This window comes from Diceros bicornis, unplaced genomic scaffold (assembly GCF_020826845.1).
Source record: "Diceros bicornis minor isolate mBicDic1 unplaced genomic scaffold, mDicBic1.mat.cur scaffold_95_ctg1, whole genome shotgun sequence".
NCBI classification, from domain to species: Eukaryota; Metazoa; Chordata; class Mammalia; order Perissodactyla; family Rhinocerotidae; genus Diceros; species Diceros bicornis.
In genome coordinates, this window is record NW_026691844.1 from 1,276,300 (window position 1) to 1,290,269 (window position 13,970).

A 13,970-nucleotide genomic window follows, 5' to 3' on the forward strand; every position below is an offset into this window, starting at 1 on the left:
CATTCGAAGACCTCCAAAAGGTTTTTTTCTTTTTTGGTCAGAATCTCATAATACGTTCAAGTATATCTGCTATTGCTTACAATGCTTTTCTTTCTACTTCTCTAAACTTTACTTACAAAATGGGATTTGTTTTATTCTCTAACTAACATCAAGAGGAAACAGCAATTTCTGACTAAAGAGTGAGTAGTGAGAAGGGTTACCCTAGATGATACCACACTTCTCCAACCTCAGTCTTACCCCCAGGTACAAAAGTATTCCCTTTTCCTGAAATGAATTTGCTACGGGTATTGTTAAGAAAATCAACAGTTCTCAATTTAGTCCTCAACGTTTTGGGTTTGCAATGTGCCAATAGCCCTATGCAAACTTGAAGGAATGGACCTTTCTACAGTGCTAGCACACTCCCTGCTTTCTGGATTCTGGAAACTTCCTTCTGCCATAAACCCTTCTGTGAAGGAATGAGTTGATTCGGCAGGTCTGTGTTGTTCAAACCCTGAACATTCCCAAGAAAGGCATGTTTTCAGGATGGGCCCTTGGCCGGCTTCTTGGAATGTTCTGTCAGATAAGAAAGAGTGTTTTGCATGCCTGAGGCCTTGGGCCACAGCTTGTGCTGTGGTTTGTCCAGAGGGTTTCCCCTAACATTGTGGTTTATGGGGAACATCTGCTTTTTCTCTAAGGGGCTAGAGCTTGAATGACCGAGGTCAGTCATGCGGGTGCTGTACGCCCACAGGACTGACCCCCAGTGAAAAGCCTGGACACTCCAGCTTGAGAAAGCTTCCCTGCTTGGAAACGCTCTGCACGCTGTCACACGTGGCTGCTGCGTAACTGCGTCTCGCACGGCTCCACTGGGAGAGCACACTGGGCGGCTTGTGCCTGGTTTACCCAGACTTGCCCCACGTGCCTCTGCTGGTTTTACCCTGTACCCTTTCACTGTAATACACCCCAAGTGCAAGTACAACAGCTTCCGAGTCCCGTGAGTCCTTCTAGTGAATCTCTGAGGCTAAGGGTGGTCATGGGGACCCCGATACATCTTCCTTCCAAGTCTGGGATTTCACTCGTTTTCAGGAATTGTCTGAAATTTACTCCTCTCTATTTACTTTTTCCAACACTTGGCAGACTTTAAAGCACCTGGTCAACCCCCACACATCAGCTAATTGCAAAGTCTGACCTGGTCAATCATGACCAAGAGGCCACTGACACCATTTCAAGCAGAGGACTACATCTGACCTCTATATTTCGCCAGTCCATGTCACCCAAGCCAGCAATGGACATGGGCACGCCAGTCTTGGCTACCGCTTAAATGGCTGAGAAAGTGACAAGGGCACCTCACCATTTTATATCCTACCACAACAAAGCTGCCAGTAGGGTGGGGCATGACAGCTCCCCGCAATTTTCTGCTGCCAATCCTCCCCATCATCTCCCTCTCAGAAACCATACACAACTCTGCACAGACGTAATCTACCACATGGCTGCAGGAGACGAGCCTTTGTCCTTACCCTAGAGCAAGTCTCTTAGCTGCGATGTGGCTCCACCAGGGAGGCATGCCACAGATAATTTAATAGCAACATCAGAAAATGATTTCAATGTTAAAAAATACACGTAAAGCAAATTCTCTATAAAAGTCACTCTCACTCACTCTGATGTGCTTTCTTGAGTGAGAGAGAAAGAGCTGCAAGCATATTGGATGTCAAAAAATAAAAATAACCCACAGCCTTCCTTATAAGTATCAAGCATAAAAATTGTTTATATTGTTGATTTTGCTAGCCATGTGCTTTGATGTTCTCTGGCTCCTGCCCCCACACCTCAAATCTGTGACCTATTACTTTATTTTCTAAGAAAAGGATTTGAGATTTCATTGCCCTAGAGAAGTGGGTCACACATGTGAAATGCTATGTAAATGATAAACACTAGTCTTAAAATGGCTCCGAGTCACAGCACTGGGTAATATGAAGTTAAATGTATTCCCTATTTTATCATTTCTTCAATGATAAACTGCATGTCTCAAATCTGTACAGAATGTACACTTGTACTGCACTGACCCCAGTGGTAACTAAGATAAAGGCTAAATCCCCACCTTGTGTAGGAGCTAACAGGCCAGTGAAAAATTTCTATCACATATTAACATAGGGATTTTATGTTCTTGAGAAAATCTTAACATTTATTTACAAGTCTCCCAAATAGCTTCCCATCTATAAACCACAAGGAGTACTTAACATGTTTTGTTGAAGACCAGCAAAAGACTCAGAAATAGCGTGATAGAATGTAATGGAGCTGGTTGGCTCTCCTTTCTCTCATTAAAACAAACATTTATTTCTGTGTGTGTGTGTTTGTATATGTATGTTTTTTAAAATAAAAGGAGCATTTCAATTTTGTAGACATGTCTTCTATAAGTTCTGATGCTGTTCTTATTAAATAAATGTTAACTGCTTGGAATCCCAGGCACACACTCAAGTTCATTCCCTTTCTCCTCAGGCAGTTTCCATAATCCACAGCATTTTCATTTTAACAGTCCTCATTACTGGTATCATTTAATACTTGAGAGTTTGCTCAAGTCTACATCAATCTTGCTGATCCTGCAAACACTTATGTTGTTGACACAACACAATCTGAATCCATAGCTACTAAATGTAAAAAACTGAGAACTATTCCTTCACCCGACACATCACCAAGTACTAAGAAGAACTCTGTCAGTCACTTGTCCCGTCACAGAGACACAGCGCTGGAGAGACGTCAAGCACAGGGCCTTTCACCAGACCCCATTCCCTTCAATATGGTGCCGTCTCATCTATCTCCCTGCCTCCCATAGGTACTGCATCTTCTCAAAGACATTTGACACCTTAAGCTTACCCACTTTGAAGAGGAAAATGTGTACCTGGAAAACATCTTGTTAGACATATCTGGCTCATACTCCCTCACTAAAAAAGAGCCCTTTACCACAAGTAAATTTTAACTAACCAGAGACGGAGAATCTTCGCCTTCGGAAAAAGCAATAAAAACCCCTTCAGAATAAAATTTCTTCTTCAATTAAGCTTTAAATGTCTTTGAATGAGTCTAAATCAAGAAATAAAATCTCTCTTTACCTGATTGGAAAACTTCACGCTCACGTTACGTTGATTCTGTAGTGGGATATAGCGCTGAACAGGATCAATGTCTTTAGGACTGATTAATTCATCAGCTGAAAAAAAAGAAGGGAAATGACATTATCAAAAATGCATCTGTACAACACCATAATCCAACCAGACCTAATATATATCTATAGAACATTCCATTCAATAAGAGCAGAATATATATCCTTCTCAATGCAAATGGAACGTCTTCCATATGCTAGGCCATAGAACAAGTTTCAATAAATTTAAAAGGACTAAAATCATACAAAGTATGTTCTCTGACCACAATAGAATGAATTAGAAATCAATAACAGGAAGAAGTTTTAGAAATTCACAAATATGTAGAAATTAAACAACGTAATCCTAAATAACCAATGGGTCAAAGAAGAACCAAAAGGGAAATTAGAAAATACTTTCTAATGTACTTTCTGATGAGATGATTAAAATAATGAAGACATAACATAACTTATGGGATATAGGTAAAGCAATGCTCAGAGGGAAATTTGTATCTGTAAATGCTTATATTAAAACAGAAGAAAAGCCTCAAACCAATAACCTATTCTTCCACGTTAAGACAGTGGATGAAAAAGAGCAAACTAAGTCAAAATCAAGCAGAAGCAAGGAAATAATAAAGATTAGAGTGCAAATTAATGAAATAGAGTATAGAAAAACAATAAAGAATATAAATTAAACCAAAAGAAGATTCTTGAAAAGCTCAAAAGTTGACAAACCCTTAGCTAGACTGACCAAGAAAAAAAGAAAGAAGACAAATTACTAAATCAGGAATGAAAGAAGGAACATTACTACCACCTTTAAGGATTATAAGAGAATACTATGAACAGATGTACACCCAGAATTTAGATAACCCAGACGATATAGACAAATTCCTAGAAATACACATATTACCAAAACTGACTCAAGAAAAAACAGAAAATCTGAACAGATTTGTAACAAGTGACTGAAACTTCCCACCAAAAAAAAAGCTCAGAACATATGGCTTCACTGCTGAAGTCTACCAAACAGTTAAAGAAGAACTAAAAGGAACCTTTCACCAACTTTTCCAAAAAATAGTAGGGAGAACACTTTCCAACTCATTCTAAGAGGCTGGTATTACCCAAACACCAAAACCAAAGACACCACAAGAAAAGAAAATTACAAACCCAAATCTCTTCTGAATATAGACACAAAAATCCTCAATGAAAATACTAGCAAACCAAAGCCAGTAACATTTTAGGATTACACACCATGACCAAGTGAGATTTATCCCACAAATGCAAGGATAGCTTAACATCCCAAATCAATACTTGCAATACACCATTTCAATAGAATAAAGGACAAAAAACTACATGATCATCTCAGTAGACACAGAAAACACATTTGACAAAATTCAACATCCTTTCTTAATAAAAAGCATTCAACAAACTAGGGATAGAAGGGAACTTCCTCAACCTGATAAAGGGCATCTATGAAAAACTGATGGCTAATATCATACTCATGATCAAAGAGTGAATGTCCCAAAGATTAGGAACAAGACAATGATGTCCGCTCTTGTCACTTCTATTCAACATTGTAATGGAGGTTCTAGCCAGAGAAATTAGGCAAGAAAAAGTAATAAAAGGCATCCAGATTGAAAAAAAGAAGTTACAGTAATTAAGACAATGTGGTACTGGCATGAAGATAAGACACACAGATCAACAGAATAGAATCGAGAGTCTAGAAATAAACCCTTACATTTACAGTCAATTGATTTTTGACAAGGGTGCCAAAACAATTCAAGAGGGAAAAGAATAAGTTTTTTTCCCCCACAAATTGTGCTGGGACAACTGGACATCCAAATGCAAAAGAATGAAGTTGGACCTTCATTCCTCACACCATCTACAAAAATAAACGGAAAATAGATCAAAAAGTTAAACGTAAGAGCTAAAATTATAAAACTGTTAGAAGAAAATATGCATAAATCTTTGTGACTTTGAATTAGACAAAACTACGACATCAAACCATAAATGACAGAAAAAATGAGATAAATTGGATTTTGTCCAAATTATAACCTTTTGTGCCTCAAAGGACACCATCAAGAAAGCAGAATGTTAGCCCACAGAATGCAAGAGAGTATTCGCAAATCATATATCTTGTAAGGAACTTGTACCTTGAATATGTAAAGAACTCTTAAAACTCAATAATAAAAAGACAACCTAATTTAAAAATGGCCACAGTACCTGAATAGACATATCTGAATAGACATTTCTCCAAAGATTTACAAATTACCAATAAGCACATGAAAAGATGCTCAACATTAGTCATTTGCGAAATGCTTATCAAAACCACAATGAAATACCACTTCACATCCATTAGGATGGCTATAATCAAAACAGACAAGAAGAAGGGTTGGAGAGAATGTAGAGAAATTGGAACCCTCATACATTGCTGGTTGGAATGCAAAATCGTTTAGCCACTTTGGAAAACAGTCTGGAATTGCTCAAAATGTTAAACACAGAGTTACAATATGACTCACCCCTAGGTATAGACCATACATTTCACCTATTTAAAGTTTACAATTCAGTGGTTTTCCACCCCTAGGTATATCCAAGAAAGCTAAAAACATGTCATTTTATGAATGAAACAATGTCAAACAATAATTTGTACATGAAAGTTCATAGCAGTATTACTCATAACAGCAAAAACGTGGAAACAACCCAAATGTCTATCTCCTGAGGAATGGATAAATAAATCAGATGTGGTATATACATACAATGGCATGTTATTCCACCACAAAAAGTAATGAGGTGTTGATTGATACATGGATGAACCTTGCAAACAATGAAAAAAAGTGAAAATAGACAGTCACAAAAGGCCCCACATTATGAGTCAAGGTACATGAAATGTCCAGAACAGGAAAATCTATAGAAAATAGAAAGTAGATTAATGACTGTCTAGTGCTGGGGTGAGGAGTCAGCCTTGGTGGTCTAGTGGTTAAGATCAGGTGCTCTTCCACGGTCGCCCAGGTTCGTTTCCTGATCAGGAACCACACGACCCATGTCACAGTTGTGACACTGTGGCGACTGGGTGTTGCTGTGATGCTGAAAGTTATGCCATTGGTATTTCAAATATCAGCAGGGTCGCCCATGGTGAAGAGGTTTCAGCAGAGCTTCCAGGCTAAGACAGACTAGGAAGGAGAACCCGGCCACCCACTTCCAAAAAATCTGGCCACGAAAACACCATGAATAGCAGCAGAACATTGTCTGATATAGCCAGGATGCTGGGGGGAATGGGGGAAGGGTGAAGTGATTGGGGGGAAGTGGGGGGTGACTGCTAAAGGGTATGAGGTTTTTTGGGGGATGATGAAAATTAAATTAATTAACTGTTTGTAGTGACAGTTGCACAATTCTCTGTGAATATACTAAAAACCACCGAATTGTAAACTTTAAATAAGTGAAATGTATGGTGTGTAAATTATACCTCAATAAAGCTGTTCTAAAAATAATGCATTTGCATTCTCAAGGAAGGAAATCATTTCACTAAGGGGAGTCAAAGTGTCTGCTGATGCTAAATTCTACAATAGTCTTCTGAGATGGGGCGTTTTTTCTGGGGCACTGACCAGCATGACGGTAATGTCTCCAACTGCTGCTATACTGTAAACACGGAAGCTCTTTTCATGTGGTAGTCCCTTGTGGCAACTTTTGATAAAATCCAAGGATACAACAAGGAACGCCACTTAGATTTTTGGGAGGGGAGGTTGAGAAGAAGGTACTAAGTCAGTGGTTCTTTGCTGTCTTCTGCTCTAACACACCTGAGAGGCCCATCAGCACCTGAGACTCACTGAGGCAGGGATTCTCCCTGGGCCTGGAAGAAACTAAGCTGGGGAGGAGAGAGTCGGTGGTGGGAAACCACAACTCAAATATAATTCTGCATAATCTCGTCAGAGGACAAGTTGGCAGTATTACCCAAATTTACAGCAAGCATACTCTGACCCAGCATTTGCACATCTATCAAGTTATCTTATTATGCTCAGACATGTGAAACATAATTAAATAATAACATCGAAAAAGGAATCCAACTATTCTAAAGTGAGTCAGCACACTTTTTTATTTTTACCGCACTTAAGTTATGAAAATGTGCTCATTTCACTCTTGATCTTCAATTCTATATTGATCACATAAAAACGACACCACGCTGAGTTTTGTATAAATTCACCCACGTATAATATTTACTAAAAAAAAGAAAAAAATTACACCTCATTTTCCATAGCTTTTTAGGTACTGCTTTTAGACAGTGAATAATTCTGAAAAACAGAACAGGGAGTTGACCACAAAAATGCTTATAAATTTCTTTGCAGTTTTGGGAATGTTTCTCATTATATTTCTATTTGAGGGTAACTTCAGGGCACATGTGCAATGTTATCCAACAGGCAAAATCACCAAAGGTGTTTATAGTAACACTTGGAAGATGTTTTTAATAATAATAAAAGTGATATTAAAAATAGAATAACAAAAAAAGGAGGAGCAGCCCCAGAAGCCACTGCTGCCTCTGCAACAGCAGCCCTAGCAACACTCACACAGAACTGACTACATCCCTGGCAGTATGTCACATGTATTAATTCATTAATCGTCACAACAACTTTATCATTTTACAGATGATGAAATGGAGGCACTGAGTGGTTAAGCAACTTGCACATGGCTGGTAAATGACAGAGCTTAGATTCCAACACAGGCAGTCTCTCTCTGGAGTCGGGGTTCTAAACCACATACAATTCTGTCCTTTGAGAACACTGACATTCTATACAATACAGATGGAAGAGACACCAGGAGGAAGAAACAATAAACAAACAATTTAGACCTTGATATGTTATACTTTCCTACCCAAATCAGGGAGCATATTACAGAACATTCTTCTCTCTGAAAAAAAATATACTTTTGCAAAATTTAAAACAAACCAATACAGGCTTAATTATGGCAAATATCAACATATAATTCCAATTTATTACTATCATTTTAGCTCATGATGCAAGGTTGACCATGATAGTCTAAATAGCAGCAAATTGTTTCCCTATTTCATTTGTCTGATCATTGAGATGTGGAAAAATTTCCACTACCAACAAGCATTTTACATAATTGATGTTTCACTGTCATTCTATAGAAATGAAATTCTACCTTTATTATTTTGTTATTTATAAATGATGACAGATAAATTAAGAAATCTTTATATCCTTGGAAAGCATAAATGCTAACGTATCAAAATTGATATGAATCAAATAGTTAACCAAGTCTTTTGAAAGTTTATTTCTTTGTACTTCCTTCTTATTTCTCTCTTTGTACTGCACCTGCGTATCTAGCCTGATGTTCCCCCACTTATACCATGTGCTTGTCTATGTCTCCACGGGCTGTATGCTTCTCACTCATAGCTGTACCCCACTACCTAGCACAGCATCTGGCATACAGTAGGTGCTCAAGAGACTTATTAACCAAAATAATAAATTGGTGAGTTAACAAATTTGGAAACATTAATTGCCATAATCATTACTTTAATTTCCATAGAGGTAAAAGCGACAGGTATTTTAAAAGGTCAAGTTAACAGACATACATTTTTTTCACTGCACTGATTTTTATCACTCAGGAGGCAAAAACGGAGCTCCTCATTGCGCTAATTCCGTGACAGCAGCTTTCTGGCGAAGTGTGAGAAGCCTGAAAGAACTTACACCCAACCAACTACAGAATTGCTAAAGGGAAAATGAGACAACAGGAGAAAAGAGCAATTGGCTTTCTACATTTCACAATACAGTACCAAAGCTCACAGAAAATCAAGCATTTCTATAAATAGGAGTAGCTGTCTTTAAATCCTTAGAAGACAGATTAGGTTCATTAATATTTGCACTTTTTTAGGCATAGAAAGGCTTATAAAACATACCCTGGGTTCACCTCTAACAATAATTATTGAGGGTAAAAAGAAAATATTAAGGAGAATTTTTGTTTCTTTAATGAAATGACAATTTAAAGGAAATTTAACAGAGTAATTTTTTATCATGACACCAAAATCACATAGGACACACTAAAACAGGCTCAGCAGCTAATTCATGGAGTAAAATTCTGTGCTGCAAAGCCTGGTTGATTCTCAGGGGCAGGGACACATATTAGCAACACATGTATTAAGAAATGAGCTATGAAGAAAAAGAAAATGTAGATCTTCAACCGAATACATTGTACCAAAAAATTTCAAATGTATAATATATGTTTTTAACTCAATTGATTAACAGTGATGAACTTTCAAAGATTAAATGTTAAATTCTATGGCAAAAAGTTAAATAGAAAAACAATGAAACACCTGAATATATAAAGACTTTAAATTTCATTCATCGAAAAACAGAACAAGCAAAGTTTAGAGGCAAACAAACTAGGAAAACGTCAGAGAGATTTAGTATACCTAACATATGAAACATTTATGTAGACTGATAAGAAAAATCGTAAAACCAAGGTTAAATGCGCAAAGCAGATATCCAGACAATTCACAGAGGATACAGAAATGACTAAGAAATATGTTTTTAACAATCAGCATGTAAATGAAAACAGGATACAAATTAATTCTTATTAGGTTACCAAAGTTTTTATTTTTAATAAGCATATTTACTGCCACAAAGGTTACAGGTGACGCAAGCACCTCGAAGACTCCTGAATAAATCAATCAAGTCTCTGTCAGTCCCGGGCTGGGTGACCTCGGGTGAGGTGCTGAGCTCTTCGGAGTTTCAGTTATGACACAGAGTACCCATCTCATAGAGGAGTTAGGAGGATTACTTAGGACATTATTTGTAAAGGGTAGAGCACAGAATCTGACACATTTTAAGGCAGGTATTATTATTAGCATTTCTGGGAAATAGTTTGACAATATGTATGCAGTCTTCTCGAACTCTAGGCATCACTGCTTTCATATTCAATGTCACTAAGATATTTGAGGGTGGAATCATAAATTTTTTATACAAGTTTTCTAGACCTAGTAGCAATTCAACTAAAAATTTCAGTTTCAAGAAAGCTAGTCATTTATACAATAAGCTAAAAGAAGAAAATCTTCCTACGTGAAGCTTTTCAAGTAATACTGTATTACATGTGCTCTCAAGATGTTTATAATGCCCACTGCACAGAAATCCCATTATAGGTCACTATCAATCACAAGGATACCATGAAAAGGATAACAAAAGTGCTCAGAAATTGATGTCTTTCTGCTTGAAGTTTCCTGAAGTGTAACAGATGGGAAATCTTTCAGCAACCACAATTTATAACTATATCTGTACTCTTATCTATTCATTTTACCTTTACTGATCAGTAACAAAACACGTGCTATACTGAGCAATAAAATTAAGTCAACTGCATTTGAAGTCAACGGACCAACGAAAATCAAGACCTCAGTTTCGTATGACCTCATGCACACTAGGGGTGTGATCACTGATTTACTTTAACTTTTAAAAGCATTAAATTTCCAGGCTTAATAAGTGGCTTTTATATTTGAGGTCAATTGGGCAAGAAATATCATGAATGAAATCAAATGCAAATGGACTTATCTTAGTTACAAACACTGGAATTAGGAAGCAGTATATCAGAATAAGTAGGCTGCCCTCAGAGGACAGAAATATTTCCTAGATTGTCACATTCCTTTCTTGCTGTAGAGCTACTGGATATCACAGTGACTAGCACAGAGCAGGCCTCTACAAATAGTAGCTGAATCATCAAGCAGATGAATGGTTATGGAGCAACTAGGCAAGCATTCTCTTCCTGTGATGTTTTGTGGCAATGAGAGTACTAGCAAGGAGGGCCCAGGAGCATCCTGAGTTGCCTGGTTAACAAGAACTATGCAACATATTTTCACAAAACCATATCCTAAACGGTGGCTGAGAGAGGGAGGGAGGGTAGAAGGGCAGGAAGTAGAAGAACCATTGAAGTATGTAGTTGTCCCACAGTCAATGCTTTATGTATATTTCCTCATCAGTTAATCTTTCTGACATAAAAATAAAGAAACTGATGATCACAGAAGGTAAGAAAATTCTTCAAGTCATATAAATAGTAAGTAGTAGAACTTATATTCAAACGATGAACTGCCTAGTTCCTAAGTTTAGGACCCCAAAACTCTTGATCTTTCCACTACAGTCAAAGAAAAACATGAAGAAAAGGAAAAAAGGAAGAGAAACTAGGGGAGAAGGAAGTGGAGGAAAAAGACGATAATGTCAGAGAAATAATCTATATCACATGGCTACAAGTTTGCTAGGTATTAATACTCATTTAAAATATAGTCTAGTGGAAAATAAATTGAGTTTGAAACAATGACTTACCAAAGAACTTTAGGTACCCAAGAAATTAAGTTGGGAACTTTATATGTACATAACACTTTGGATATTTTAAAGTACTTTTATATCCATTTTATCACTTTAAAAGTCTCTGAATAAAACTCCCAGGAAATTAAATAACATTCATGCCAAAAAGACAAAAAGTCTTCACAAAACTCAAGAAAAATTTCATTCACCTGAATATTTTGGGAGTTTGTGTATATTGGAGAGAAAGGTGTACTTATTAAAATTACTCAATAATTCAAGCTTAATCAAAGAACATGACTGACTTTAACTCCTGATGTTTACTAATAATGTTTTCAAAGTATCCATTCTAAAAAAATCCTTCTATTCACCTGTCTTAAGTTATACAGTATATAAAGCTCTAATCTTTAACGATTTGGGATCTTACAGTAGGACCTACATGAAGGTCATCACTGTCAATGTCCTACGTACAGAGAAAGGAAAGTCAGTTGCATGTATATTGAAAAGACAAGATAAAATCTAGAAGTCAGATATTTTTTAAAGCTAAACAACTGATATGTTAGTTTCTCTTTTTAGAAAATACTAAGAAAACATATTAAAGTTAAGTAATGGCTTTGGGAAAGTTTTAGAGTAAAGTTGTCATTAACCTTATGTTATCTTACATTTCCCTACTTTTCTTAACCTCAGAAAAGAAATGCAATCCAAAGAACTTTTATGTGATAAATACTTTTACAGTTATTTTTGCAAAGAACTCAAAAAGTACACTGCTTTCTACAGACTGATCATCTCTTACATGGATAGTTTCTAAACTTCCAAATTTAAATAACAATTGTAGGTATAACAAATGATCACTTTATTCTAAGACAAGACAAATGTATCTTAAAATATGTCTCTGGTTTAAAATAAACATGTTTACAATTTATTCACCCATTTTATAGCAAACACTGATATTCTAAAAGTCTAAATTTTCTAAAGAAAATAAAAGAAATACTGTAATAATTAACTATTTTCTAAGAACACAGTGGGTAGGTCAAGCCTTCGGCCAGGAAACACCATATTGAGTCTTTTTGCTCTAACAGTGGAATACAAGTCACATAGTTTTGTTGTATAATTATTCACTAAGGCACACACAGAACAAAATATTCTTAGTGGATTTCACTGGATACAAACTGGCCTGAATTAGTAAAAGTCATATATTCCAGAATATTTTTAAAGATTTACTGTTCTATTATTTTCACATAACTCCAATCAATTAACTGTCCATAAAATGTTGCCAAGCAGATATCCAACTGAGGCTTCTTTAATGAATAAATAAGCCTTTGTTGGTAAATGTGGCGTCTAGAATGCTGATTAACGTCCACAGAAGTGTGTTGGTTCTTGGAGCAAGTATACAATAGCTAAGAGTGAGTTGTCAACCAGAAGACACACAGCTAGGTAAGAGTGCTAAAGAATATGCAGCATCTCTTTCTCAGGGAAGACAAGCATGTTGTTTCTTAGTTTGCAACACACCCTCTGCATGTTCTCTACTGCCTTTGTAGAAGCTCAGCAGGGAAGAAAAGAAACTGACTCTTTCTTTGAAGGCTCTTTCTTCTTTTTGATCGTGAAACAGATCAAGGCATGACCTACACTATTTCTGTTCACTCTGGTCTTAAGATAAGAAAATGGTATCTAAACTCAAAATCTGTCTACACTGAATACATTAATTTTGGAGTAAAGAAGGTCCAATGCTTTTTTACTGATTGATATTGTTTTCAATTTTTTTCTTTTTTTTTAAAGCTCAATTTGCTTATGTAGAGTATAGTCAATTCTGCATTCCCAATTCACTAGGCTTCTCAATTTTATCCACAGGCTTTGCTCAAATAGCACTTTTTCTCACTGTATCAAGCTCAGGCTGAATATACAGCAAGAAGCAGAATGAAGAAGGTTTAGATCTCAAATCCCATATCCCAGGCACCAGTTTTCAGCCTCTGAATCACAGAAAAACTTCGTTATGCTCGTTTGTAATTTCCAAGTATAGTACTTAGGATTCTGATGTTAAAATTCTTGTCCTTAGGTAGGTTAGCTACTCCTCTACTATAATATGTTTTATTTAGCTGTGAGTATCAACAAGGCTTCTTCATATTCATGTTAGTGAGAAGGAAATAACATTCTACCCAGAGATAACCTTACCAACTAGGCTTGATTCTAAGAACACTACTTCATCTATATATATTTGTCTGTTGGAAAATCTAAATGCAAAACCTGTATAAATAATATCAACTCCTTATTAAAAAGCTGCCCTTTTAAAGGAAGAAAATTTTTCTACAGGTTTTAAAATTAGCATTAAGTTTATATGGAGACCCAGAAAATACAGTTAGGAAAAGAACAAACTGGAAACAGCATTAAGTTAATTTTCTCTTCTTTGGTTAGCTTCTATTTGCCCTTATATATCATCTGTGTAAAGCTTGAATTGGAAATCTGGACTTTGAAACATTCTTCCCTAATGGAATGGAAAAAAAAGAAACCAAAGACAATAACTCCTACAGCACAAATTTAGCATTTATGCAGTAGTACTGGGGACAACAAAGACAACAACAGTA